Source organism: Chroicocephalus ridibundus, chromosome 1, assembly GCF_963924245.1.
Source record: "Chroicocephalus ridibundus chromosome 1, bChrRid1.1, whole genome shotgun sequence".
Lineage (NCBI taxonomy): Eukaryota > Metazoa > Chordata > Aves > Charadriiformes > Laridae > Chroicocephalus > Chroicocephalus ridibundus.
In genome coordinates this window covers 104,620,471-104,647,684 of record NC_086284.1, presented here as the reverse complement: position 1 = coordinate 104,647,684, position 27,214 = coordinate 104,620,471, and the positions used below count along the sequence as shown (strand labels likewise).

The 27,214-nt window shown below is 47.4% G+C and overlaps 1 protein-coding gene across 5 annotated transcripts in view; it reads right to left on the bottom strand.

The window, feature by feature from the left end:
* The window catches only part of TIAM1 (TIAM Rac1 associated GEF 1), a 192,342-nt gene extending 176,486 nt beyond the window's left edge, over positions 1-15,856 (bottom strand). For all 5 annotated transcript variants that reach the window (XM_063346803.1, XM_063346817.1, XM_063346809.1 and 2 more), the window contains exon 1: positions 15,724-15,856. The gene's annotated coding sequence lies outside the window, so the exon portion shown is untranslated. The remainder of the gene's footprint in view (positions 1-15,723) is intronic.
* Positions 15,857-27,214: the final 11,358 nt, after the last annotated feature.

The window sequence follows — 27,214 nt, the reverse complement described above, 5'->3', positions numbered from 1 at the left end:
CCCAAAGAGAGACTTCTGTCACAGACAGAATCCTCGTCATTTGTTGAATCCTCATTGTTTCCATCCTCCCCCCACCTCATGCCAACATGGGGCATGCTCGAAGCAGCTACAGTAGATGGCACCCTCACAGTCAAAAATCATGTCTGTGTACAAACAGGATCACATAACACCAATGCTTTCAGAAGGTCCCCACATAACAACCCAACCGTGACTCCCCATGTTTGCAGCTGGATGCTGAAATATGTCTTCAAATGAGCCTTTCCTCTTTCAAGAGAAGAGCTGAAACCCAGTAGGAGGCTTTCCAGACCCAAAACCCAAAGATTATCAGTGTCCCAGAGGGAAGCAGGATAAACGGGTCCCCCTCTATGTGTGCATGCAGGGTGTGCTGGAGCAAGAGGCATGAGGCAAGAAGCTGCACATTCCTTCTGTCAACAAGGATTTGGGCAGATCTGAGAGAGCAACATTTACTACCATCAGTCATGAGTGAAAGCCCCTGAAGATGTCTGCTGGACTCTGCTGACATAAACAAGCCTGCTCTTGGCCCGCGGGCTGCATAGCTCAGAGACCACGCATCCCTCTGACCTCCCACCCCTCACCGAGCTCTGCCTGCACCAGCAGCCCCACTTCACTGTCAGTCCTCTTTATCTGCCCAGTTGGCAGGGTCAGGACATCTCATCCTAGAGCAAGTCTGCACACTTCCTCGAGCGGCCTCCTTCCCCCCTCGCACACACCAGCCAATTTGCCTGGACCAGTGCCGTTAGCCTGCCAGGCGTTACAGGGGTACGCCTGCTTCGCATTGCCGGCCACAGCTCCCCAGCGTCAAACCAAAGCCTCGGGAGCTCCCCCCCAGGGGCTACTGCTTTTGCTGGCTGCGGCGGAGCACAGCCCTTGGGCTTGTGCAAGTCACCGAGCAGGATCCCAAGCCCTAGACACTTGCATTATACTGCTGCTGCTCTTGCACTTGCCAGGAGGCACCACGTATGAGCTCTTCCCTCTCCTATCCACCAAAAGAAGGAATAAATTACCTCCCAGCAGACTGAGATTCGGCTGTTCATTGACTCTGGAGACCTCGAGCATCTGCAGCAGGCAAATCTCCAGAGGCATTTCATGTGCTGCCATTCCCAATCCCGCCACACGATGATTCCCATTAGGGTGCTCCCACCTCCTCCATGGACCTCAGTTAGGATTTCAGCTGGCCTCAATGCTGAGGGCTCTCTCTACTGGCAGCAAACCCATGCTTTCACTACTGCTGCTGACCCTTACAGCATGCAAACAGGGCACAGCCCAAATCATTCCAGAAAAAACGGTGTTTTCTGTTTCTGGTACAGAGCTCCATCGATACCCTTTTTTATTCCCTCATCTCACCCCAGGACTGAGCAAACAGGTCAGGCAAGACCCAAGCCCAAGGACACCCTCCGACATCTCCATCACAAGAGCAACCTGAAGCATAATTTCTCTTCTTCTCCTTCCATATTTCTAGACGATCTGGGTACTCTGCAGAAAAATTATGCATTTGCTTCTACAGCTGCACCAAGCTGAAGGTTTGGTTTTAAGCACAAGGTTCAGTCATCTTTGCTGCTGCCTCTCCTGCTCCCACCGCAGGACAAAAGGAAGCAACAGGCAAAGCGCTGACAAAAAACAAAAAAAAAGTCATTAAACTTTTAAGACTACTCCATCTGAATGGAACAATCCTAGGCAAAGAGAGAGTAGATATCACCCTGGCAAGCCCATATTTCAAGCTTGAGCTCCACAGAAACAGAAGGCCAGATCAAGAAAACAAACTAGAAGGGCCAGGGCCAGAAACAGCTACAGAAGCTCAGCAACAAGTAAGCAAGTGCATAAGCTCACCTAGCTGGCATTTCAGGTGTCCAGCAGGAGGAAGAATACTTGCAGAAGACTTATTTTTCCTTCCAGCAACTGGCTATGCTTGTGCTGACACACCTGCCCTACGCAGATCTGTAGAAAACCAGGGAAGACAGGAGACGCCCTCCAGCATTTTGTGACCCCACTTGCAGCAGCCACAGTCACCTCCATCTGCCAAGGAGGCTTTGAGGGACTTGACCAACAGTTTAGTTCTCTTTGAAAACGTCAGCAAAACCAGAGCGCACCAGGGCTCAGATGGGGAATAGATAAGGGCCTACGTGTAGAAGGGGCTAAAGGAAAGGAACCTCTCCCCACCACAAAAATGCAGACAGCTTATCTATCATACCCTGGGGGGTCCCTTCTGAAGGCTGTTTTTTCTTATTTTCCAGGAAGGGAAAGGAGGTGGGGAGTGTCTTTTGGCACTTTGTTTGGTTTTGTTTTTTTTTTAAAAAAAAAAAAACAACAAAAAAAGAAAAAAAAACCAAACCACCACATAAATGAGACCTACTCTCTGTTGACCAAACCTACAAGCACTTTTTCCACCCACCTCCAATTCGTCACATTCTCCAGATGCCTCCTTACTGTACCCTAGCTTCTTTCACCCCTCTGGACATGGCCATAGGTGGAGACACCAGGGCAGATCCCACCCGGCAACAGGGAGAAAAGGCAAGGAAGGGGACAATGTGTGGGATCCCTCAGTTAAGTCAAGCATTTGGCTTCACACCCACATTCAGACAGCAAACGGGTATGTTTTTCTTCTTGGTTTAATTCAAGGGCGCCCATACTCGCCACTTTTGTTTTAACAATGTCTGCTTTGTTAAAAGACAGAGTGTGTTTTCTAATTTAACATACATGGAAACCAAGGTACAGCAAGGGATGTTTTTGTCATGTCAGAAGACCTTATTTAGCTGTTGTAAATCCACAACTTCCAAGAAAATCACCTACCACACACACACCCCACAGCTGCCACTAATTGCACTTACTCAAGGCCATTTTTACCAGAAGGCTCCCATAGCAGCTTTCCCGTGTTTCTTTGCTGGATTTTGTTCCCTGTCCTTCAGTCCCTCCACTTTTTCGCAGCTGGCAGGGCCCAGGCATGCTTACGCACAAGACAAGTGACTGTCTGCTGGCAGACAAACAAATACAGAAAAGATATTGAGTTTCCTTAGTAAACCACCAGTTTTGTCTGAAGTCTTAACACTTCGTAAGCATTTTGCAAATGTTTTTCATACCCGGCTTCTTCCTACAAGCTTAGAGCACCTACAAACTCTATGTTTGGAAACTTGTCCCACACCTCCCTGTCAAAGGGTGTCTATTTGCAGGGGCCGGGCAGGCAGCTGAAGCCCAGCTCTTCTTCTGAGCATCGGCAAGAAAGAACTGAGTAAAGCAAAATCCACAACCATCAGACCTTAACGCCATGCTACAGAGCCAGCAGCGCGTTAACCACAGATGGCCCAAGCAAGCTGAAGTGAGTAATACAATTAGTGAACCACTAGGTACTTCCACAGTCACATGCTTCACTGACTGTCTTCAGAAAACCATGAATGGCCCACTGCGGCTATGCCCAAGCTTTTAACATTGAAATTAATTCATCCTTGACCTGAGGCACAAAAAAGAGCAAACAAAAAACCCCACCCACACCATGGACTTGGTCGTCACCCAGGCTGATGACTGCTGGTCAACACCACGCAGGCCTTTCTTTGACCCATCACAAGCATCGCACATAACATATATCCGATATGGATGATATATACAATGACAACACTGCCAAATTTCAGCTTCACATTATCCAGAGAGAAATGCATGCAGTCATCCCAAAAACTGGTGCAGACCATCAGAAATTAAGTGAGAGAGGAGAATCAGCATTTGGGTACCTATGAATTGGAGGACACACAGACTGTGATGCCCTGAAATACACTCACAAGGACGTGAAATCCTTTACGCTGGAGCATCTGCAACAAGGATGCCTCATTGCAGATGCTCTGGTGTAGGGGATTTCATGTCAACACCACCACAAGCTGCTACGCAGGACTTTAACCCAAGCACCGCTGCTCACACAACTAGTTGAAACATAAAAGCCCACAGCAGGAGCAAAATAAACCTTCACTTGTGTTTAAATCATAATTTGTTCCCCATTCTTAGTTCGTGGTTGCACTGGAGACGGATAGCAGCGACCAGGTGGCACCTGACCACCTGTCCACCTAGGCGAGCCATGCCAGTCGGGGCCACCTTTGGGACTTGCACTACCCAAACGTCTCACAGCCACTGCCACTCATAGGAAGGGCAAAATAACACATTGCTTGGCTCCCTCTGGAAAATGTGGTTAAATCTAAAAAGGCTGCTGCTGGCCTGGAAAATCCCCAAATTGCACGATGCTGGAAGCTGGGAGAGCACTTTGGAGAAGTGTCACTAGCACCTGCCCAGATCTTCTACTCATCCCTGGGACAAAGGGTCTGTCACTATTTACTACTCTTCCACAGACATATTTCATGGAAGAAAAAAAATCAAATACAATGTGAGAGTGTATTCACAAGACCTCACGCGAAGACGAGGCTGCACGAAGAACCGCTTTGTTCACCCGGTTTGGGCCTACCTTCAACTCATGCCCCAGCAGGTATCTCCAGACACTCACAAGTGACCAAAGAAAAACTGCTCTATCATTCTCACAAGCTTCTTAAGCCTTCCCGTGATGCCAAAAGAACATTTTCCTAAAATCATATTTTGCCAAACAATTTCCACATGCAGAAGAAAAGTAAAAATTTCAGGCCAATTCAAAGTTGAAAGCCAAACAGTTTTAATCTGGGAAACAAGGATGAAAACATGAATTGCCAACAAATAATTCTCCAAAGTAAAACAAAGCACGCACCCCCGCTCACACCCCGCTGTGAGCAAGCCCCAGACACAACCCTTTCAGAGAGGACACATGCCTTGTGTCTACGCACATTAGGAGGGTTCCGGTGGAATAATTACAATTAATCCATTACTTAATCTCCTAATCACTTCTGAGCAAACAGCATTCCTGGACATTTGTTAATGACACATTCATTTTCATACCATCCTACTCACGAAAATTTTACCAAGAAAATAAATCAACAAATGCCCAGGTATCACCAGTCACTTCATTCAAAGCAATGAGCAAGAAAGATTCAGCAGCAACCCACCATTGCTGGTGCAGGCACCGAGATCTCCCTCACGCTGGGGTCTCATCATCGAGCCCCCCCCCCCAGCCTTTTGCAGCAGCCACCCTCCGTTTCCAACTGCTCGGGCTGCGTTTTAAGTGGCTTGTGGTCCATGAGCTGCATCAGTAACTGGATACACACTCTCCCAGCAATTCCCCTCTTACTCAATATATTCCACCTAACATATATATTGCAGATTTAAACATGCAGTAAGTTTAACCCCGACACCGGATGCGGTAACTAGGTGTTACTAGGAAAGTCTGAGAGCAGACAAGAGTAAGAACAGAAAATTAGGCAGTCTTTGAGACACTTCAGTTCTGTGTCTCACTTGGTAGGTTTATGAAAGACCTCTAACACTGGCTTCCCCCCCCCCCACCCCCCCGGTTTATTACCGGAGGAAAGAGAATATTCCAGCATGGGAGCCCTGAAGCTAAAATTAAAAACCTATAATTTGGGTTCAGTAGCAGTTGGTATAATTCAGATCCCAGCCACAATGAGAGGTCTCCAACATCATCAACTGTCAACAATTATTACTGGCTAGACACACAAAACAGCTTTGTTCTGAACTGGAAGCCACAACTGCAAGCAGCAGTAATTGCTACCAAAGGCAAAACACACAAAAAAATCACAGCCTTTCCATGCAAAGTACTCTCCAAAGAGAATATAGGAGTGGACACAAAAGTCTTACCTTCTCCACACACATCTTTAAAAAACAGAGTAAAATCCAAGACCGTATACCCAGCAAAGGAGGGAGCTAGCAAGGAAAAGGGATCCCAAAAAGACATTTGTTAACTATTCTGAGCTGAACGCACATTTAATAAAACATCCTGTTCATTAGTTATTGAAGTTTCATTAGCAGTTCAAGGGAAAGCTACACAAGGAAGACATGAAATGCAATCAATTTCCCCTGAAATTGCATACATTTCCACACTAATCCTCAGCAAGTTCATCCCAACCAATATTAAAAACCAAATCAATTAATACTAATTGCTCACCTTATTTTCACAGGGGGATCTTTGTACTTCAGCTAGCCTCAAAGATGAAAAAAGGCTATTTGTACAAAAGCAATTTACTTGTCTGGTCTTTTTATATTAATTTAGCTATGCACTTAATTATTCTGGCAGGTAATCCTGTCAGCTCAAGCTTCCTTCCTTACAACTACCCTTTTGCAAACTGACAGCACGAAGCAATCACATTTTTGTAACCGCACAGCCTATAGTAACAGAATAAACAAAGTTTTCTGAGTCATGGGGCGAAATCCCAAACCTACTGACTTCATTAGCAGATCTGCCATTAAGTTAATACAACTGGTGCAACTTTCCCAGGAGACAATGATGACCAAGTGATGAAATGTATTTTACTAGCAACACGCAAATGTAGCGGGACTCACGTTCAATTTTTCTTGAACACAATATGTATATTTTTAACACGTAGAGACTTACGTTCAATTTTTCTTAAGCACATACCACACACATAGCACAGAGTGAATGGAAGTTACATTTGTCCTCCTCTGGTGTGGGAGCGCAACAGGCTTTCTCACCATCACGTGCTGAGTCTTCGAAAGAGGTTTTCTCTTCCTGCACTCCATATGACCACACTATACTTCAACACCACTCCCCCATTAACAGGTCTTGCAATATTTTTATTTTTACACAGGTCCACTAATGTCTACAAGCAAAACAAGACAAACAGCTGTAAAAAAAAAAGTCACTTAATGCTGACAGTCTTTCTTCTTGGTTAGTTTTAGGGAGAAAGTCCTGTCAAAACGGCTGTCCAAAATGCTAAGTAACTTGGACCCGCATGTCCCAAATCAATCCGTGCGTCCCTAAAGCATCCTGCACCCCTTGCCCCAGGGACAAGCAGGTGTCAGTACCAGCCAGGCTCTGGGGAGGCTGTCCTAGGGGCTTAACAACAAATGCAACATCTGCCTGGCCTCAACTGCTCCTGGAGCTTCTTCCTGCCTTCAAAATCACTGCAGCTAGCTTGTGTCTCACCTGTCCCCGCTCCCACAGACGTAGGGGATGCACAACAACATAAGACAGCGCCAGGCTGAAAATCTTTGTTTCATCTGGAAAGAGATAGCTCAGGCACCAGAGGCAGTCATTGTGGCAGAGATCCTTCTGGGGCTCTTTTGCTTCAGCTGTATCTGAGCAGCCAAGAAGTGACTTCAGCAGAACTAGTAACAAGGTGGGGATGCAACAGCCTTAACTCAAAATGTTTCTCACATCATCCAGTTTCTGCACTTTCTGCATTCTTTTGCATTTTTCCTCCTTCACTCAGTCTCGGCTAATACGGCAGGGAAGCCAAGTCTCTTTAGGGAAGATGCTTAACCTTTTTTTGTTCCCAAGCTGGAACAAGTTAAGTATCACTAGCTGTCATGCTGCTTTGTCACCATAACAGCTCTCCATCTCCCAGCACAGCAGATATCAAATCCTCTGGATCAAAACCCACCATCATGTCTTAAAAGCGTGATGATAAAAGAACATGATAGTAAGTAGAAAAATTAACTGAAGTCATTCCTCTCTGCATATTTTTGTTTTTACTGTGGTTCTCCAGATCACCTGTCACAGTCAGTGGAGAACAGTTTTAAAAGTGCCTCTGCAATTGTGTCACACAGGCATCTACCCAAACTCTAGGGAAGGTCCATGATGAAGGAACAAGCTACAAATGGAGGCCTCCTGCAAGCTGTGCACTTGTGGACAGAAATGCAGATAGGGCATATATTAAGGCTTGCATAAAAGTTTCAAACAGCACCAAAACTCTGCAGGGATTTGGTGAGTGATTGGGAAGCAGTACTCTCAAGGTTTTAAGACATGCTTTTGATAAGCAAACTGAGCTGAGGAGATGAACAGAGCCCTGCTGGAGCACTGGCCAGGACATAGAGGAAGCTGCTTTTTGCCCAAGGCTTCACTGGTGACTAAGGGCAGCAAGTCACAGGGAAAGTGCTGGCAGAGAGGAGAGCGGTGGGACCAAGCAGTGGGACCCAGCACAGAGAGCCTGGCCCATTTGCAAGGCCGTTCATCGTGAAGGAACAATTGACAGCAGGACAGTAAACTTTCAAAGCTCAGGGGGTTTCCACAGCCAGAAGATCAAAGCGGTGCTGGAGTGGAAGGAGGTGGCAAACAGGAGAGAGAAGGGCCTGTTTTGAGATCAGGATGGCAAGAGCTGAAGTTGGATGGGAAGCAGTTGGGAAGCCTGCCTAGGGTTAATGAGAAAAGCCACATCTCTCTCCAAACTACGCCGAGAGATAAAAGCAGGCATAGGATTTGCTTTAGAAGAAGCAAAGGGAACTAACTGTGATGGACTAGGGTAAAAGATAATTCGAAACAACAAAAACCGCCCACTGCTACAATAATAGACGGGCCCGACAGACAAGCAGTAACTGGATCCAAGCAGGAATTGCCCTGGCTTGCTGAAAGCCTGGTGCCTGACCAAGCACTGCTTATCAGAGAGGGTGGAAAGCCAGATGGAGGGCTAATGTGATGACAAATTGGCCAGGATACTGTATTTAAAAAAAAAAAAAAGGAGGAGGGGGGAATCAAAATGCAAAGATGCAAAGTGAAACTTCCATAACATCAGTAGTTTTCTCCATGCTTTCCTCTGTGAATAACACAAACAAGACACAGGCAATCAAGTTATTCATGTTCCTGTAGAGTAGCACTGGTATAGCAGGAAATCATGGAAGTATTAGTCCACAGCTTTCTGGCATGAGGTTTTAAATCTCTAGATAGAAGATGTTTTGAGTGAGACATGAGAGATGTTTTCCAGCTGTGGTTTAACTTTAGCCTAGAGATACGCAGTTGTTCTGTAAAGGTAGTTCCTAAGAGTATTTTTTACAACAAAGGGAGAGGAAACTCCAGTCATCTGAGAGTGCTATTGTCAGCCAGTCTGAGATGAAACAGCAAAGCACTGACTGATATCGATGCAGGATGAGGTGGCTCTCACATCAGGGAAAAAAAAGACTTCTTTCCTTAGGTAGCTGGTTTGAGTTGCAGTTCTCCAGAGGCAGCTGTAGAGCATGTATGGCTTTACATGGGGAAAGGAGAAGAGCTTTTCCTCTTTAAAAAGACACTTTAGAAATAAAATTAGCAGGAAGGACTTTTTCCAGGTAGGGAAGCACTGCTGCAGACCCTCCACCCTCCCCAGTGAGAGGCACATCTGCCCCCGCCAGCGCAAGGGTTTAGCATGAACCCTCAGACAAGCCCACAACAGCAGGAACAGCAGTGGGAGAGGGGGAGCCTGACAGGTACTGGCTTCTCAACTCCTCTGACAGCTCTTTCTTCACACCAGCACTGACTGTTGCCACCCCTGAGCTGCTGCTCCCAGCACCACCAAGTTGAGCCCAGACCTTCTGGAGTAGCCGCCCACTCACGTCTCATGAGCCTTGACACTTCACAGGGGCATCACATTTGGCGCAAAGGACGCTGGCATCTTCCCATGCCATGCCAGGTGAGGGGTGCATTGCAGGTAATGCATGGTCAAATCCAAAGTTGGAGGTTGTCTGAAACCTGCAGTCAACTTTGTCTTCACAAAACACCCTCCAACAGAGCAATCAAGTTACTGCGCAACAGAGACCCAGTTTGCATCAACATCTTTGCCATCATTCTACAAAGGGAAGGTCCTGCCCTCCAGTAAGTCATACAATTAGGCAAAGTAAACGAGTTGTCAATAAACCCTTGATTGTTCAATGAGACGTCGCTAATGGGAAGGCAAATGTATACTGCCAGAATTCATGACATGATAGTGATAATTTTCAAGTTATGCTTGATGTTTCTGTGATGAAGCTATTTTCAGTTGCTTTGAATCTTCTTCAGAAAAGTCAGTCTTTGAATAAAAATAAAAAAAAAAAAAGTCATGACTGTTCTGAGTTCAGATGCATGCATTTAATCGGTCCAGGTGTTTAAATTATTTATCCATGAGGAGAAATACTGTACTAATCTTAGGAACAGAGCATATGAAGGGGGAAAACAATTAAGACTTTATATAAAGCCATGCTGAATAATGTGAAGCAGTAGAGAATTCTCTCATGCACAACATAACTGCGACCAAGGGTGCTGCAAGTATTATGTTATCGCAGCCTGGGCTGCAAAACTCAAAATACAGAGATTTGCTGCTACTAGAAGAAATGCTTCCCAACCGTAAAGCAAAATGATTGTTTCCAATGAGCACAAAGCCCCTGTCAAAAGTTCGTACTTTCCCTAGTCTGAAAGAGCAAAACTTTTTAAATGTTTTTCCAAAAACAAAAACAGCATCTAGAGAAAAACAGAACACTTCATGAACCATGCCTCCATAAGTGTGACATCCAATGCTCTGGACCAGACTACCTCTCCTCATCACTTAGGCATAGACAATAACCTCTTGCCTTTCTTCTTTCATCTTAACCTTCTCCTCCTTTATCTTGCTTTTCAAAGCCAAGGGTCTACCCAAGCTGCAAGGGAGACTTCCCATGTGGAAGATACGTAGGGTGGGAAGGACACTCCAGCCCACTGCAGCCTTACTAGATCACTTCCCCGGCAATGGCTACCACAGAAGCAGCTGGTCAGGTACTACAGCTATAGGTCCCCAGGTGGACTGAAGGGCTGTGGTGACGCAGCAGGACACCTAGTGAAGAATACAAGCCCTTCTCACCACCCTTACTCACCGCCTGCTCTTTCACGGGAAGAAATTCTTAAAACAATTTTATGTTTTTGCTTTAATGTTAATGGATTAGGTATCTTGTTCCAACTCTCAAATGCGTGGTTCCTCACAAGACTTGGCTTTGTCCACTGAAATTAATGGAAAAGGTCAAGAAAGAGGTGTATTTATATTGTGCACTAGAGAAAAGTAAAACTAGGTGTCCTGCTGCCAAGATAGACACATTTATACAACGTTGAACCCCAGCATCAGTACCTTCACTAAGAAAGATTTAGCCAATTAAGTTGATAGCACGCCATACACCAGCACTTTCTGAGCACGCAGGAAAATAAACAGGCAGTTCTCATTTCAGCAAAGAATCTGGCTCTTCTCCCAGCTTGTTACTAGCTTTCTCTGCCTCACCACCCAGCATGCACCATCGCCTGCCATGGAGGTGGGCAACAGCTACTGAGCAACAGCCCGCTCCTATGCGAACAAGGTAAAATCCTTTCTTGGTCTGTGCCGTATTGCAAAGATTGAGCTGACTACAAAGAAAAAAAATAATCCCTACCTTCGAGCAAAGAGACCCAGTGAGAAGTTCAAGGTATTTCAACTCACTTCAAGCCATTGCCAGCTGCTGTTTCAATCATTTTGTTTCTATAATCTGGGCACCACACCAAAGATCACAAAGTTTGGGTTTAAGTTTCATTTAAAAACCATCTCGTAGGAGAAGAATCGTTCCTCCATTTTATTAAGCAAAAACCATAGGCTGCTGACAATGCTATTACAGGCGGCAACATCAATGGAACATTACACACACACACACACACACACATATATATATATAAAAAAATGTATAAAAACATCAAGCTGGAAGTTTATTAACAAAAATAGAAAAGACCCCCCCAGATATTCTTTTTGTAACTCCTTTTTACACAAGCCAAAACTGAAAGCCTCCTGGCTGAGATTCCTCAGGTAACCTAAAAACCATTTTACAGCATCATTGCTCAAACCAATCCGAGTATCCAGTAGGCAATTTATAAGGGAATGACATGCCTATTATTGACCAAATTATTCACAGAACAATGAGAAAACCTACAATGCAGATACATCAACTTTTTTGAAAGTAACATTGGGTCAAATTGAGTTATAATGAGAAAGTGACCTGTTTTGATGCTGAAGGTCCTTGGTATTACTGCTCAGAGGAAAAGCATCCATGAAACACTGCAAGAGGGACACATTTTCACAAGGAGCAGTCACCAAGTGAGAAGAGAAAGGAAGGAAAAAACAAAAACAAACATTAGACGAGCCTCCAGCACCACGGCCTGCCCAACTACTTCCACGTACAGGGGATCCCGAGTCCCCTTCCTTCTTAGAACAGTTTTTCAGCCATGGGAATCCTTCATTTGATGTTTGCTTTCAGCTGACATCAGCCTTTTTACTCAGTTTTGCCAGAGTGCACTTTTGTCATTAGTTCTGGTTAGAGATACAGATGAGATGGCAGTCCTTTTTTTTTTTTTTTTTTTTTTTTGTAATAAAGTGTCTGTAACTCTAAAGATAATTACTTTGGGGGCTGAAATTTCCCATTCTTGTTCTCATTGCAGAGGTACATATCTGAAGATCTGCTTGGTCATTTAAGGTTTTTAAACATGTTCTCAGGTAAGCACAGCTGTATTTTTAACAGTAGCAAAAACTACAATTACAGAATTTAAGGAAGGAAAATTTGATGTGATGTTTCATGCTTTAGTTAACAGTCTTCCAAGATACAAAGCTCCAGTTGCTCTGGAAACTGTAACTTGGACACAACCATGCAGATACATCAACCCCGTGTCTATAAATGAAAACACTTCAGCAACACTGCACATTCATGTGACAAACATTTTTAAAAACAGGCATTGCATCCTAATCTTCATATAGGGAGAGCACATCCCAGAGCCCTCCACACAGGGCACAGTTCCCTGGCTGCATTTCCTTTAAGCCTCGGGAGAAATGACTGAGCAGGAGCCAGAAGAGCGCGTGGACCTACCAGCGAGACAACCACCTTTCAGATAAGGGAGAGATGGGAAACACGGGTGGGTATTTGAGGGATATGCCAGGGATTCTAAAGCAGGGCTGTTTCTTCCCATGTCTGCACAGTGCCTATCACACCACGGGCACAACTGGAAGCAAGCGCTGGTACCAAAAGGAAGACTCAGAAGACAAATGAACATGGTGGAAAGGCCAGCATCTGGTGGAAAGGCCAGCATCTGGTGGAAAGGCCAGCATCTGGTGGAAAGGCCAGCATCTGGTGGAAAGGCCAGCATCTGGTGGACAGTGCCCTCAGCCGCTGGCCCAGGAGAAAGCAGCAAGAAGGCTGGAGCTGGGATGAAGCAAGACAACGGCCACTGGGAGAAGGAAAATGGAGAGGGATGCTCAAAAGCAGGAGGAATGAGCGTGGGGTGTTTGCGGAGGAGGATTGGGCACAGCAAAACACCAGAAGCCAGATACATTTATTTCTTTTTAAAAAGGGGGAAATATTACATACGTAAACGACGGCCTGAGTGCTGGTTGCTGTGGAAACCATAACTTTGAATTCAGTGGCTAAAACCTAGCATTGCTATTTATACCACGCTCCTCACTACAGCATGAGAACTTCGTCTGAGAAATAGAGAGGTCCAGTACCAGACAAATGTGTTTTTTCCCATTATGCACAGTGATCCTTTCAAATGATGCTTCACAAGGTTCTTCCGATGTTCCTCGCCACTGAATGACAACACAGCATAATCACCTCTGATAGAAAAAAAACAAAAAAAACAAAAAAAACCCAACACACTACTGTCTGTCCTCTTTCAAGCAAGACCAGATGAATCACTGGACAGCCATCGGGTAGGATTCACCAAATTCTACTTTGGTCAAGAGAAAACAGAGAAGCCAAAAAGACCATTTAGAACAGCAGTATATCTTGTTTCCCTTAAGGTAAATTACAGTCAGCATTGCATGAGATTATGGAGGGCCAGATCCCAAAGTCAGTTATCATTAAAGATGACAAGCACTGTATTTGTTTAAGGACCCCAGAATATTGCCTTTAATACACTAGAAAGCATAACCGGATCATTAATGCAAGAATAACAATAACAAAAAGGCTACAGATTAAACTCCTGTTGTGAAAATCCCTTTAAAAAAAAAAAATTATTTCTGAGTTGCTCTGCTGTTCAAGAAGGAAACGGCTTTTTCCTCCATGGGAAACATGATTCTGGGGCAGCAAGTGTTGCCGTAGCCTAAGTGGGAGGAGGACTAATCTGCCTGTAACCAAAGCAGAGGTGAGCCAAGTCCCCATGGGTATGTCACATTCCTCTTCCACCTCCACCATTCCAGGGCCTGGAAGGGAAGAAAAAGTCCCATTCCCCACCCACTCCTAAATCATGTTTTACCTCAAGTAGTACAGAGATGCTAGCATAACATGTTCATTGCCACTACCAAATGTACACAGTAAGTACCAAGGGGGTGATGATCAGGTTTTAAGCCACTTCCCAGCACCTGCGCACACATCAGTCCCCAAATCAAAGAGCATGTGGCATACAAGGGCAATTGAGGCAAAAGCTGGGAGAGAAAACCACAGCACTTTCCAAGGTCACTCGCACCTTCAAAACCCCTGTGGACTGTCCCATCCATGTGGGCTTATTGGGAAGCAGCAAGGAGAACCATTACATGCAATCCGATAAGCAATACTCTACCTGAACAAGGCAGCTTTTGCTAACAGAAGGGCAGCTAGGGATTGCGCAGTGACAGGAGCAAGGACTCGGCAGAGGGGCTCCAACTGCTGTCAAACCAGGAGGGGCGGGAGGAAATTGGTCTCTGCGGTATCGGGCCCTTACGGCTAAGGTGAAGGAGGTCTCGTTTGCCCTTGTTCAATAATTTGTATCACAGCATTGAAGTGTCATTGAAATTGACAGAAGCATTTTAATAATACAGGAAGGAAAAAAGATGCTCTAATCACACATTAGGCACCCAAGTAATCACTCCATAGATCTCAGCCTCCCCTAATTTATTCCAGTAAATTTTTTAATCAGAATTTCATACATAGCAAAATGATAAACAAGTCACGAGCGCTACCTATTTCCTAGCTCCAGCCAGCTTTCGCACTAGCCCAGAGTCCTCTGGCTGCCGCTGAGACGGGGAGGTGGGAATGAAGGACCAACGAGGAGCAGAAAGTCAATGTCTCCCAGTGCTTCCCAATCTCACGAGGTAGCACTGAGCTCCGCACTGGAATTACGCACCCGCTCCTGCAACTCGGTTTAAGACCGCATTTGTCCCAGCACTTCCCGTCAATTGTAGGACCGCCAGCATCACTCCACTGTCCCTAACTTCGGCAAGGGCAGCGCGGGCAGGCTGTGCCCTGCCTTCAGTGACTCGCAGGTGAACATACACACACCATCCTAATGAGCTACACGCTCATTAAGTGTGGATTCCCCTAAGTGACACCCCGGCTCCATTCCCGCACCGCGGCCGGTACGGCTCCCCCCGCAGCAACGCCAGCATCACCCGGCGGGGAAGGGAAGGGACCCGGGGGCCGCCCCCGTCCCGCTCGGGGCCATCACCGGACAGCCCCGGCTGAGGGGATTCTCCGGGGGGGCCCGACAGCCCCCGCGCAGCCCCCCGCGGGGGGCGGCGGTGACATTTTAGGCGCCGGAGCGGCTCTCCCGGAGGCCGGCTGCCGGCAGGGCCGGCTCCGCAGCCGCGCAGCGACAGGGCCGGACACCGGCGAAGCCCCGGGCATCCCGGCGGGGCCGCCCCCGCTCCGCCGCACCGGCGGGGGGGAGCGGCGCCGGCTGCCGGCGACCCACACCGCGAACAAAAGCGGGCCCCGGCAGGTCAGGCGCCCACCCGCCCGCGGCGGGGCAGCGCGGCCGCAGCCTCCCACACCCTACCCGGGCCCCCACGGTGCGGGCGGCGGCGGCTGAGGGGCTGCGAGCCGGGCCGCGGCCGCGGCGCCGGGCAACGGCCGCGCTCCGCCAGGGCGCACCAGCGTGAGGGGGGATGCTGGGCGCGGGGGACGAGAACGCGATCCGCCGCACACTCGCTCACTCACCTGCCGCGGCTGGGCTCGATACCGGGCGATCGCCGCCGCCCGCCCAAGGGAGCTGCTCCCACCGCCGGGCGCCCGCGGCCGCCGCCGCCGCTCAGAGCGCGCCGCCACCAATAGGCGCCGCTGCCATATTGTTACTGCCGGCGCTGCGAGGGGCGGCGCCGGCGGCCGCCTTGGAAACCGGCAGCCATTGGCCGTTCGGCCAGTCAATCCGGGCCCGGGGAGCCAATGGGCAGCGGCGGCGGCGAACAGCGGGGCGTTCGGAGTTGGAATGTTGTGTGACAATGGCCCACGCGGCTGGCGGGCCGGGAGGGGAGGGGCCGCTCCGGGACGGCGGCGGGGGCGGGCGGGGAGGGAGGGGGCTCGGCTGCTGAGTCAAACCGTCCTCTCAAGGGTTCCCAGACCCCTTCCGCACGGCCTGCGGCCGCACCGGCCCGCTCGGGGAAGAAGGTTCCTGGCCGCTCCAGCGGTGGGGAGCTGTGAGAGGAAGAGGCCCGACCGCCTCAGAAGTCAGTTTGTATTCAAGGGGGTCAGGAGCCTTGAAAGGAAGGCACCTCGGCGCCTCAGAAGTCACTTTGACTTTGAGGGGGTCCAGAGCCATGAGAAGAAGGTGCTGACTGCTTCAGAAGTCAGTTTGTCTTCAAGGGGGTCAGGAGCCATGAGAGGAAGGTGCTGACCTCCTCAGAAGTCAATCTGACTTCGAGGGGGTCAGGAGCCTTTGGCCGTCAGGCTCCTTCCTCTCATGGCTCCCAGCCCCCTCAAAGTCCCCTGGAGCAGTGCTGAGCTTTCCCTGTCTCTCCCTCCTTCACGTTCACCACCAGATGCTTACAAGGAGCCACCGTCCCCATGTATTGGCAGCAATGGATCTTCCTCCCAGACCTTGTCCGTGCTTGTGTTCCTCCCTACCGGCACCACCCCACGCCACATTCTCCATCTTTCTCTGGCATTTACCTGAGACCCATGAGCACAAGCGGCTATCTAACACCGCTCAGAGACGCAAACAAGGTGCAATGGCGTTTCCCCTGTGCCAGCCTGCTCCTGCGTCATTTCTGCAGCTCAAGATTTTGAGGGAATTTAAGCTGGTGCTTTAGCACATCACACTCACAGACTCCATTCGATGGGACGCCAGAGAGCACCTTGTCACAAGCATTGCCCCAGCTGCCAAAGTGGTGTTTGTTTTTTTTTAAGTAAGTAATGACTCAGCTCAAATCTGGATAAGTACATTTTAAAATGCATTAATAAATAAACATGAGCTGTGTCTTAACGGGAAGTATTTTACAAAACCTGCCGAACTACACAAGTTGATTTTTAAACACAAAAAGGTGGACGTGCCTCCCCATCAACTCTGAAAGTCAAGATGGGGAAATCCAAATCAATCGTTGCTGTTAATGCTTGGATGTGTATCAAATAAAGGTTATTTATTCTCAAATACTGTGTATTTGTTCTACCTTTAAAAATCAAATACAGTATCTTAACTATCTACTCGCTAATCACTATGTTGCTTGCAAATCAAATCCAAATATAAAACATCAGTTTTCTTCATCAAGCTATTGATTAATTAATGGCAGGTTTTAAATGGCATTGCCACACCAAGCTCTTTAGTCAAAGCATTTAATCAGCAAGATTAAATGCTGGCCCTTTCCTGACGTTGATTTTTAGGTAAAATTCCCCACTCATTCAGCCAGGAGGGCTTATTAAAATTTTACAGTGTGCTATGGCCCCAGATTAGGAAAGTTCAGCTAGTCAAGTGGCCACTCCGAATAATCGTATGAACCCAAGCAAGTGATAGCCACCCCAGTTGTGCTGTGTGTTTTGTAGCTCACAACTGGTAGCGAAACTTAATGCCAGATCTTCAGGGTGTCCATCAGCTTATAAACGAACATATCTCATCAGACTCTGGGTTGCATGTCAAAATCTCCATGTACCCATGAGCCATCCTAGCCCCGTGTAGGGCTGCTGCACCTCCTACAACACCCCAGACCAGGAGGACAGCCCTGGACCTCGGCCACCTCATCCCTTCAATCACAACCAGGACTCCAAAGGGAAGTCATGCTTGACCAGGCTGATAATCTTCTACAATGAAATGCCTGGCTCAGTAGATGAGAGGAGAGCAAGTAGGTATTGCCTACTGTGACGTCAGTGTGGCTTTTAACACTATTTCCCATAAGATCCTCATAGACAAGATGATGAAGTATGGGCTGGATGAGCAGAGAGGTTCAGCCAGAAAACTGGCTGAACAGGTGGGCCCAGACGGTGGTGAGCAGTGGTACAAAGTCTAGTTGGAGGCCAGTAACTAACACTGTACCCCAGAGGTCAACGCTGGGTTCAGTCCTGTTCAACATCTTCATTAATGATCTGGATGATGGGGCAGAGTGTACCTCCAGCAAGTCTGCAGATGACACAAAACTGAGAAGTCCTGCTGCCATGCAGAGAGACCTAGACAGGCTGAAGAAATGCGCTGACAGGAACTTCATGAAGTTCAGCATGGTGAAGTGCAAACTCCTGTACCTGGGGAAGAACAACCCCATGGACCAATGTATGCTGGGGGCCACCCAGCTGGAAAGTGGCTTGGCAGAAAAGGACCTTGTGCCCTTGCCGCAAAAGTGGCAAATGGTATCCTCAGCTGCATTAGACAAAGCATTGCCAGCAGGTCAAGGAAGGTGATCCCCTTCAGCGCTGGTGAGGCCACACCTGGAGTGCTGTGTTCAGGTCTGGGCTTCCCAGTCCAAGAGAGATATGGACACACTGGAGGGAGTCCAGTGAAGGGCCATGAAGATGATGAAGGGACTGGAGCATCTCTCCTATGAGAGAAGGCTGTGAGGGCTATGACTGTTCAGTCTGGAGAAGAAAAGGCTCAGAAGGATCTTACCAATGTACCAATGTAAGTACCTGAAGAGAGGGTGCAAAGAGGATGGTGCCAGGCTCTTCTCAGTGGTTCCCAGTGACAGGACCAGAGGCAATGGGCACAAACTGAAACACAGGAGGTCTCTCTGAACATCAGGAAACACTTTTGCTCTGTGAGGGTGACTGAGATGCCCTCCAGAGCTCCCTTCCAACATCAGCCATTCTGTGATTCTGTGGCCAAATCGTATGTACCCTGGCCTCCCTCCCCTTTCCAGTTATATTCACCTTCTCCACTTTGGGCTCTTTATGTCTGATGCGTACCTCGTTTGTGCCACCAGCACCTTTGGCCACAAGTGCAACCTCACCACTGAGCGGGTGTGAGTCACTGGCTTGGCCAGGTGGTGTCAGGCAATGCTGCTTTGTCATCATGGGCCAACTAAGTCTGGTGACCTGTTGTTCCACCAGGCAGGTGTGTCTGGCACGGCACTGTTTTATTTTTGCATATCCTGCAGCTCAAGATCAACTCCTTCCATGTTGCAGGCAGCTCCACACAGCCCACGGAAAACCTGCCCTGTTGGTTATTAGGCTACGCTTAGCTCCTCAGCCAAGGTTTGGGCACACTTGATACACACGTTCCTTTATAACGACTTGTGAGTCTTTAAGGTCTCACAGCCTGACTATTAGTTGTATGGTTAATGAGATTTGTAACTCTGATCTGATTTGCCATTTTGGAAAACTTCTAGTGAAAGCGAAGGGAAAAGGTATGGTAAAAAAAAGGGGCAGAACATCATTTCAACTCTCAACCAAGGTGAAGCTAGCACAGATACCAGCAGGTCCCCCTTGCAGCATGGCTGCTTTGCCCAAGCAGTGGTTGAGGAAGGCTGTATCACATCCTAGGTTTGGCCAACACGAGCAGAGTGCTTTGACGATCAGCCATCTTCACAGAGAAAAATCAGGACAAGGAGCCAAATGCTCCCCACTCATTTGATTCTGCAAAGAAAAGCCAGAAGGACTGGATTAAGCTGAGCGTGCTGAATTGTCCATGCATTACAGATGAGACTACCAAGCTGCTACTACCCCATATGGTAAGCAAAGCAATGCAGAGAGATCTTCATTGAAATGAGTCCGGGGAAAGGGAGAAAAGCAAAGAGGGGAGAGTTCAGGTATTTTAAGGAGGGCTGAGGAAGGCAATATGGTGCAGAACATCTTTATTACATGGGGCATTGGTGGCATCAGTGGGACTCTAAATCACAGGAAAGTGAAGTCGGAAGGGACCTGTGGAAGCCTCTAGACCAATCTCCTGCCCAAAGCAAGACTTATTTCAGTCAGGGAGGTTGTGCATGGACTTGCCTCATCAAGGTTTGAATATTTTCAAGGCTGGAGGTTTCACAGCTTCTGGGCAGCCTGTGCTCCTTGCACACCGTGAGCTCCAGCCCCTTGCTCTGTGTCCTTCCACCAGATACACTGCAGGCTGCTAGTTTCCCTCTGCTACGAGGGCTTTCATATGTGTCCAAAGGAGAAATTGCACAGCTATCAGCACGGTTTGAGACAAACACAAGGTAATAAATCAGGCGATCATACAGCAGGTCCTGTTACACCCTGTATCCTCCATTTCTCAGCCCATGGCTCCAACAGAGCACCCTACAGCAGAGTATCGCATAGACACCCAGGCTTCTCACACACCCAGTATCTACTCTGTCCTTTAGGTCCTCTGCACATGGAGAGTACACGGAGAAGAATGGTAAAGAAAGGCCATGACATTTTCTAGCAGCTCGTAAAGCAAAACGGTAGCAAGACACATCCAGCAGTGTATGAGAGTCCGACGCAGAGAGGTGCTGTTGCCTCCTGCCACCACAGTGCATGGCACTGGCACAGTTCTGCTTAAACACCAGTGCAATATTCAGCAGCTGCCCCAGAAGAGGGGGAAACCAAAAGGGTCAGGGGTATTTACCTGTAGGTGGCATCTACCATCAGACTCGATTGGGTAATATTTCTGTTCCTGCAGAAAGCTCCAGGTGTCTGAGGGAGGAGGGAGCTGCCCCCTGCTCAGACGAGCTCCTGCATCCCCTTCCCTGCTCTACTCTACAGGTGCTCCTGTCAGCACCAGATGGAGAAAGAAGAGGCCAGAGGCTGAAACCCTTGCAGGGACTGCTTTTCTCTGCCGTGGCACAGGCTTGGAGGCACATCAAACAACAGCACAGGAGAACCATCCCCCCTCCTCAATGCTGCCACCCCCCTCCCCTGCTGCAGCCCTGAAAACGTTGGACGCGACTCCCACGGTTGGGTGCATGCGGGCAGGCAGCTGTGTCTCAGCAGACCTGATTGCGCAACTGTGGCTTATGCCAGCTAACATAGGCATATTTTTAAGTAATCCCGCTTCATTAGCTACTTTTCCAGGGCCTCAGCATATAATGAGTGAAATTCATTAGTCATCTGACAGTTCTAGTTATTCTACATGTCAAGTCCAATCTCTTCATTTATATATCCAGACTGTTGCGGCAAGCCGGTGTGCTAGTTGTACCCCTCCACCTACTCAGTGCTAATTTAAGAATTGTTATTTTTGGCTCACAGTGATTGTGTGCATAAAAAGTTCGGTTTCCTCCAAAAAATTTTAAAAGAAAGCAGAACGCAGGACTAAGCAGAAAACTCCCTTTGCTAAACGCCATTTGCCCAACATCAGCAAACCTTGTTTTCAGGTAATTTAGCAGAAGTAAAGCATCTCCCTATGAAGATTCTGTCTGAGCTTATGAATGATAGAGTTGCAAAAAACATAGTCATTTTTGACACAACTGGTAGATGGGGCATAATGGAGTAGCTTGCTCAGAAAAAACAGCTTGGCAATTCATAATGAACAGAGTAGAACTTATTGCAAGGACGGTAATTCCGTGATTGAAAGCATGAAATAGCATTTGCTTATTGAAAAATTTGTATTGGACAAGGAGAGATCAAAAGCAAAATTCTGTCTTTACTCCACACATTCCTTGTCCATTTGTAAAATTAATTATCTGTAAATAAAGCATTTTTCTCTTTGTAATGCATGTTTTGATATTTCTCCTCTACACAGAAGAAGGCTCTTATTCCTGAGCAGTGCACTCAGGTACCTGAGAGACAGGAATGGCAGAGGACATCTCAAGCTGAAAAACTGAAAAAGTGGTTAAAATGTCAGGGAAATTGTTCTTTGAGAAATAGTTGTAGGCTGTTATCAGTACGCCCTTTCAAGGATGTGCTGTTACATGCGTGTAAGCTGACATTTTATGTCCTGCACACAATTAGCAGAAGGATCGCTTACCAACGACGTCCTAACCAGGCCATCACAGTCAGATTGAATTAGAACTTCTTATGTACTGGTGAACTTCATGCCTTCTACTTTTCCCTGTCAGTTTTGCCTGTAGCTTAAAAAAGACATTCACCACAACCCAGAAGTTGTTGCCTTCTTTTTTTCTTTGAAAACGGGAACAAAAATGCAATAATGGAGGTTTCTTTCTGGCTTTTAAGTAAAAGTAACTCAGGCTGGTTCCAAGACCCTGAACTCCATACACAGAAAGTAACTATCTCTGCTTAGTAGCCCTTTTAGCAGGGACGGTCTGCTTCCATGAGTGCTAAATATCTATTACCACTTATAGTCCCTTGAAGAAGCCCTCCCAGGCCTTTACATGCTTCAAAAATTATGATAATGCCTTCCCTGTTTTTTTCAGCCAGTATTTTTCTGAATAATTTTCAGGCTGCAGCCAGGCTAATAGTAGGATCACACCCTCGCACATCTAGGATTATGTAAAAGAGGAGATGCATTTGATGAATTATTGTCCACCTTAGCCTCTCTTTTGAAAAATGCTGTTATCTGCGTTCACTGCCGGTTGCAAGTGAAGTGATATGTAAAATCACAGAGTACTTTGGATAATGGCAAAGTCTGAGCTTTCCCGGGGGTATGATTGCTCATGGCATAAGGACACATACAGGGAAGGCAATAGCCATTGCTTCCAGTCCCCGTTTTGCTGTCGGTTTATGGTATTAAAGGGTTTCTTTCAATGTCATTGCTAATTTATGGATAAAGAATGCATTACTGGAAAGCCTATATGAGGAGGGGAAAAAAAAGGACCATCATTGAAAATATTTGTCTCTTGTGGGATTATCTTAACCCACACATGTAAACCTAAGCAAAATCTGTGTTATTGCATTAGCCTTTTTGCTACTGGAAACCTGGCCTCAGCCCTGATGTAGGTCACAGACAGAAAATCATTTACTGTCCTTAACTAAATCCCAGAAGGGACATTTGCCCTTGTGACCATCTCACTAAAACCGCCAGCAGGCTTTTGTCTGGATTTTGCCTTTGTGAAAGGAACTCTAAGGAACCCACAAAGGTCAGCAGAGAGGACAGGGATGGCACACTTTGTGGCAACATTTTCCTCCTCTACCCTTCCATCTGCAGATACACTAAGATAGAGGTGTGGGATAAACCAGCAAGAGACTGGTGTGTTGAGTGCATGAGTGCCAACTTCATAGGGAGCACGAGCACTGTCTGAAATGTCAAGGATGCACTTTAAGAGGCTAGAAATAACCAAAATTTTGAAAGCTAGATGCGAGGAGAGTGCCTACATGAAAGATACCCCTTATAAATGGCAGAGCAAGAAAGACAGCCTACCAGTCAAACAGCAGGCTTTGTCGTCAGGAGACACAGGCTGAGAACATAGATTTCTGTGGCACCTCTAGGCAGGCTGACCAATCTCACTTCTTCTCTTGGGATGCAACTTGATATCACATATGAACCACCCTTAACAGCAAATAACAGTGCAAAGGGGCAGTGTTGGTCCTGCTCCCTCACTACTTGCCTTGCACAATCTGACCTGGCGGTGAGCAAGCTCAATCACCCAAAAATTAACTCTCCAAAACCAAGACATCAGCTTTCTCTTAGTCTAGCGCCCTGAGCAGGCTGGAAGGATGGACAGGAGGGTGCTGGTACCTGCAAAAAGGAAAGGAGAACCTTCCCTTAGCAGAAAGCTATTATACTGGTTTAGCAATAATGTAAAGAAAACAGCAAGTAGCGCCATGAACAGTGGTGTCGGTGCAGCAAAAGGAGACGGTAGAGGTAGGACTGGGTGGGGAAAGCAGAGAGGAGCCAGAAGTCACTCGAGGTGCCATTGCCATTGAGAAAGGCACAGCCTAAGCCCACAAATCGGGTGTTTGCAGGGACAGGCAGTTTGGTTTGGTGTTAGATGGTTGTTGGGTTTTTTCACTAGATCCATTGATACTGATGAGAAACAGCAGCTTTCAGGCATACAAGCCCTTCCTCACTTCTGAAACAGAAGCAGCAATCTTCATGTTAAGAAAAGATTGAGATGAGTTGTTCTGGGTTTAATTGAATTATGATAATCAGCTGGACTAATATGAGAACAAGTTTAGTCAGTACTTGTTGAAATGCTCACAAGGGAGAGGTGGCAGGAGAGGTAGGTAATACTGCTTGTGCGATACTGAGGTGCTAGCAGGAGGGGAGCATCTATAATATATCTTAAAAGTTAGCATCTTCTTTATAGCTGAGATGCCTTTTTAGCCAGTAGGTTCATTAACTCCAGATTCAACTTTTGAAGGTGTTTTGTTCGTCTGATTGTCTGTTTTATGCAAAATGCCCCCCTCCTCCATTTTCAAACTGGGGCATCTTTCTCCGTGGGCCATTTGTAGGAGTCAATTCTGGTGACTAGTTGTTGCCTGGTTCCTCCATGTTATTTCTTCAGAGGCAGCGGCGCACTGAGTGACGTGGACATCCTTCTGGTGCATGCATGTGTGTGCTGTACCACTGACTGCTTTGGTAGTTGGGGATGTGACAGCAAGTTTTGCAGCCAGTGCTGTGCAGTAATCCCCCTTACGGGGAGGTTTAGGGAAGAGTTCGTCTGAGTAATTCAGGAGAGGCACGGATGTTCCACAGAGATGATGTCTAAGAAATATCTGTCTGAGTAATAAGAATGGATTTTAAGAAGTCATTTTATCTCGAAAAGGGCATTAGTCAGCTTATAAGCATGTGGTCTCCTACAGAGGTAGCCTTCAGTGCTTCTGGTGGCTTGCTCTGTAGCATCACCTGGTGGTAGCAGCAGGGAAAAAATTACCCCTCCGGCACCTCTCATCTGTGTATCCTCCATTACTGTAGCGCCTCACAACCTCCCTGCCTCTTTTTCTTGTCCCCACCACTCCTTCTTCTCCTCTAGGCAAGTTATTTGTCCTGTAGTGACTGGAGTCACAGCAAAAACTCGAGGAATACTTGGCTCAGGTGACTGAAAGACTGCTTTCTGAAAGTCAGCCCCACAAGTGGTGAAACTTGCCCCTTGGTAGAGGCTTAGCAATGGCCAATGTAAAGTTGAATCCATTTGGAGAGTTGCGTAGGATTTATACAGCCCAAAAGTTTCATGCAGTCCTCAGTGGAGGTCATACATCACACTATTACTACCTGGAGAGCAGATACAGTGCATGTAAAACCTAAATGAACACTGGCTCATTCCCCTTACAGCCTGAGCAGTGGATGAACAAGGCATTTCATTCTTGCTCCCCAACACAAGAAGAGTTGCCAGCTGAGCATGGTGAGGAACAAGCAAGCGGTAACCGACCATGCAGAGTCGGACACTGCCCATCAGCACCTTAGTCAGGCACAAGCCCCTCTGGGAGAAAGGGCACAGCTTTGCTCTTCCCCCTGAGCATGGGGAGATGGGGACTGAGATGCGACCTGGGAGCTGTGTTGCCATGAGATGGCTTTCTTGCAGTAGGTGGGCACCACCACGTTTGCATCACCTGCTGAACTTCGTCACTGATAACCATGGGGACGTGGTGGTCCTGGCTTTGGCATGGGCCATTATAAGCTTGCTCTGTTACCTGCTCGGGTGGCTTGCTGTGCTGAGGTCTGGGCTGCTGCACGTCTGGCCTTGTTACCTTCCCCGTGTGGACTCAGGGAATCTGTACAGCCTTGGCTGTGCGGAAAGATGACTTCAACCTGTGTGCTCCCGAGCCCATGTGCTGCAGCAGCAGGGCATTCACCTGTGGAGAGCGTTCAGCATGGCTCTTGGTAACTTGTTTTCCTGGTTACTGAGGTGACTCTGAGCAGCATGGAGATCTGCAGGAACATACTCCCAGAGCAACTCTTATGGACATAGCTTTCTAGTCCATTGGACTTGCCTGTTGTCCTGTCTCCTAAAAGGGCTACCTGGCGAAACATGCTTGCAGCCCGCAGAGTGACAGGGGAAAGGGGCAAGAGGCCCCTCTGCTCGAGGGTGAGTAGGCCTTCAATCCTTCTGCCCCCAGTGATGTCGAATCCATTTGCTTTTTTGAGGCAAACTTACAGCCCAAACACGTTTACGGAGAATTAATCATACTTTACCCCATAATGTGTCAGGACCATGGGAGGCAGAGGTGCACAGCTGCTTATGAAAGGCACGGGAGAGAGTACCCCTGCCCTTCCTGTCTAAATCATTAGCCTGCAGCTTTTCTTCCTCAAATATTAATGTTTTCCTGATTACCTGCTCCTTATGAAAAGGCGATTGTGCCTGCGGACTCTTTGAATAATTCATTTATAATATTAAAGTCAGAGAGAGTGAACTTTTACTTAACAGTGGGTTAGAGCATGGCCTGCCCATGCCATCCTTGCCCCGGGGAAGGAAAGCAATGGGAAGCGTTCCCAGCTTCCTAGTCCTTTGGAGATGTCAGTACGGAGAGCAAAACCAGTGATCAGAGTTGCTACAGACCATCTTCTCCCACACGTGTGTAGGTGTGGAATGGAATGGAGAAGAAAGGCAAGAATTAGGGGGGAATGGGGGGCAGAGGCAGGCAGCTCAATGAGCTTGCCTTCAATTTGTCTATATTTTTAAGCCACTCTTAGCATCATTGCTTCTGTAGGTAGCCACTGATGTGGTCACTGCCTTTCCTCAAAATAAACAAATAAAGCAGACAGTGCAAATCTGTGTCATTTTTACTCTTGCTGTCTGTGGTGCCACAAATACCCCTGGTGTAATACCTCTTTTTTTTTCCCAAGGTCAACCAAGAACATGGATTCACCTACTGCAATTTAAGACACAGCTTAACAAGTGGTTGGGCAGATCATATACCACATGCTTCGAGCAGTTGTCCCAGGCAGTCTCGCCTATAGTCCCTTTGGAAGGACATGGTCTTGAAAGGGATGTGAGATATGGTTAAGAAATGCTAGAAAGTGAAGGATGAGGTGACAGAAGAGACTACTCCTTGCATATGGAAGAAGACCAAGGACTGATTCCTAGCTTAGCAGCTAAACGTCACAGCCCCTGTGCACAGCTATGGGCTAGCCTGCTCTGTTGGCAAACATACCTTGGAGGGGCTGATGAAATATTCCAAAACATTGACCTAACAATTACTCAGTGCAGATAATCAGGAATCCAGTGCTTGCACTTACTCCCTGCTCCTTCCAAACTCAGCAAGTGTAGACATACCTTATTTCTTCTTGAGGAGCTAGGGACAAAAGTGCTACCCTGCAAGGACTCTCACAAGTGAGAATATGTGCTGTAAGAGCTGGGGGAAAAGGCAGAAAGCAGGTGAAACCAGCGTCCAAGATAGCTTCTCTGGAGATGCATCCTCCAGGACAGTTTTAAACAAGTCCATGACTTTCGTGAATTCTGGCTTTTTAGAGTATTCTGCTTGTACCCTA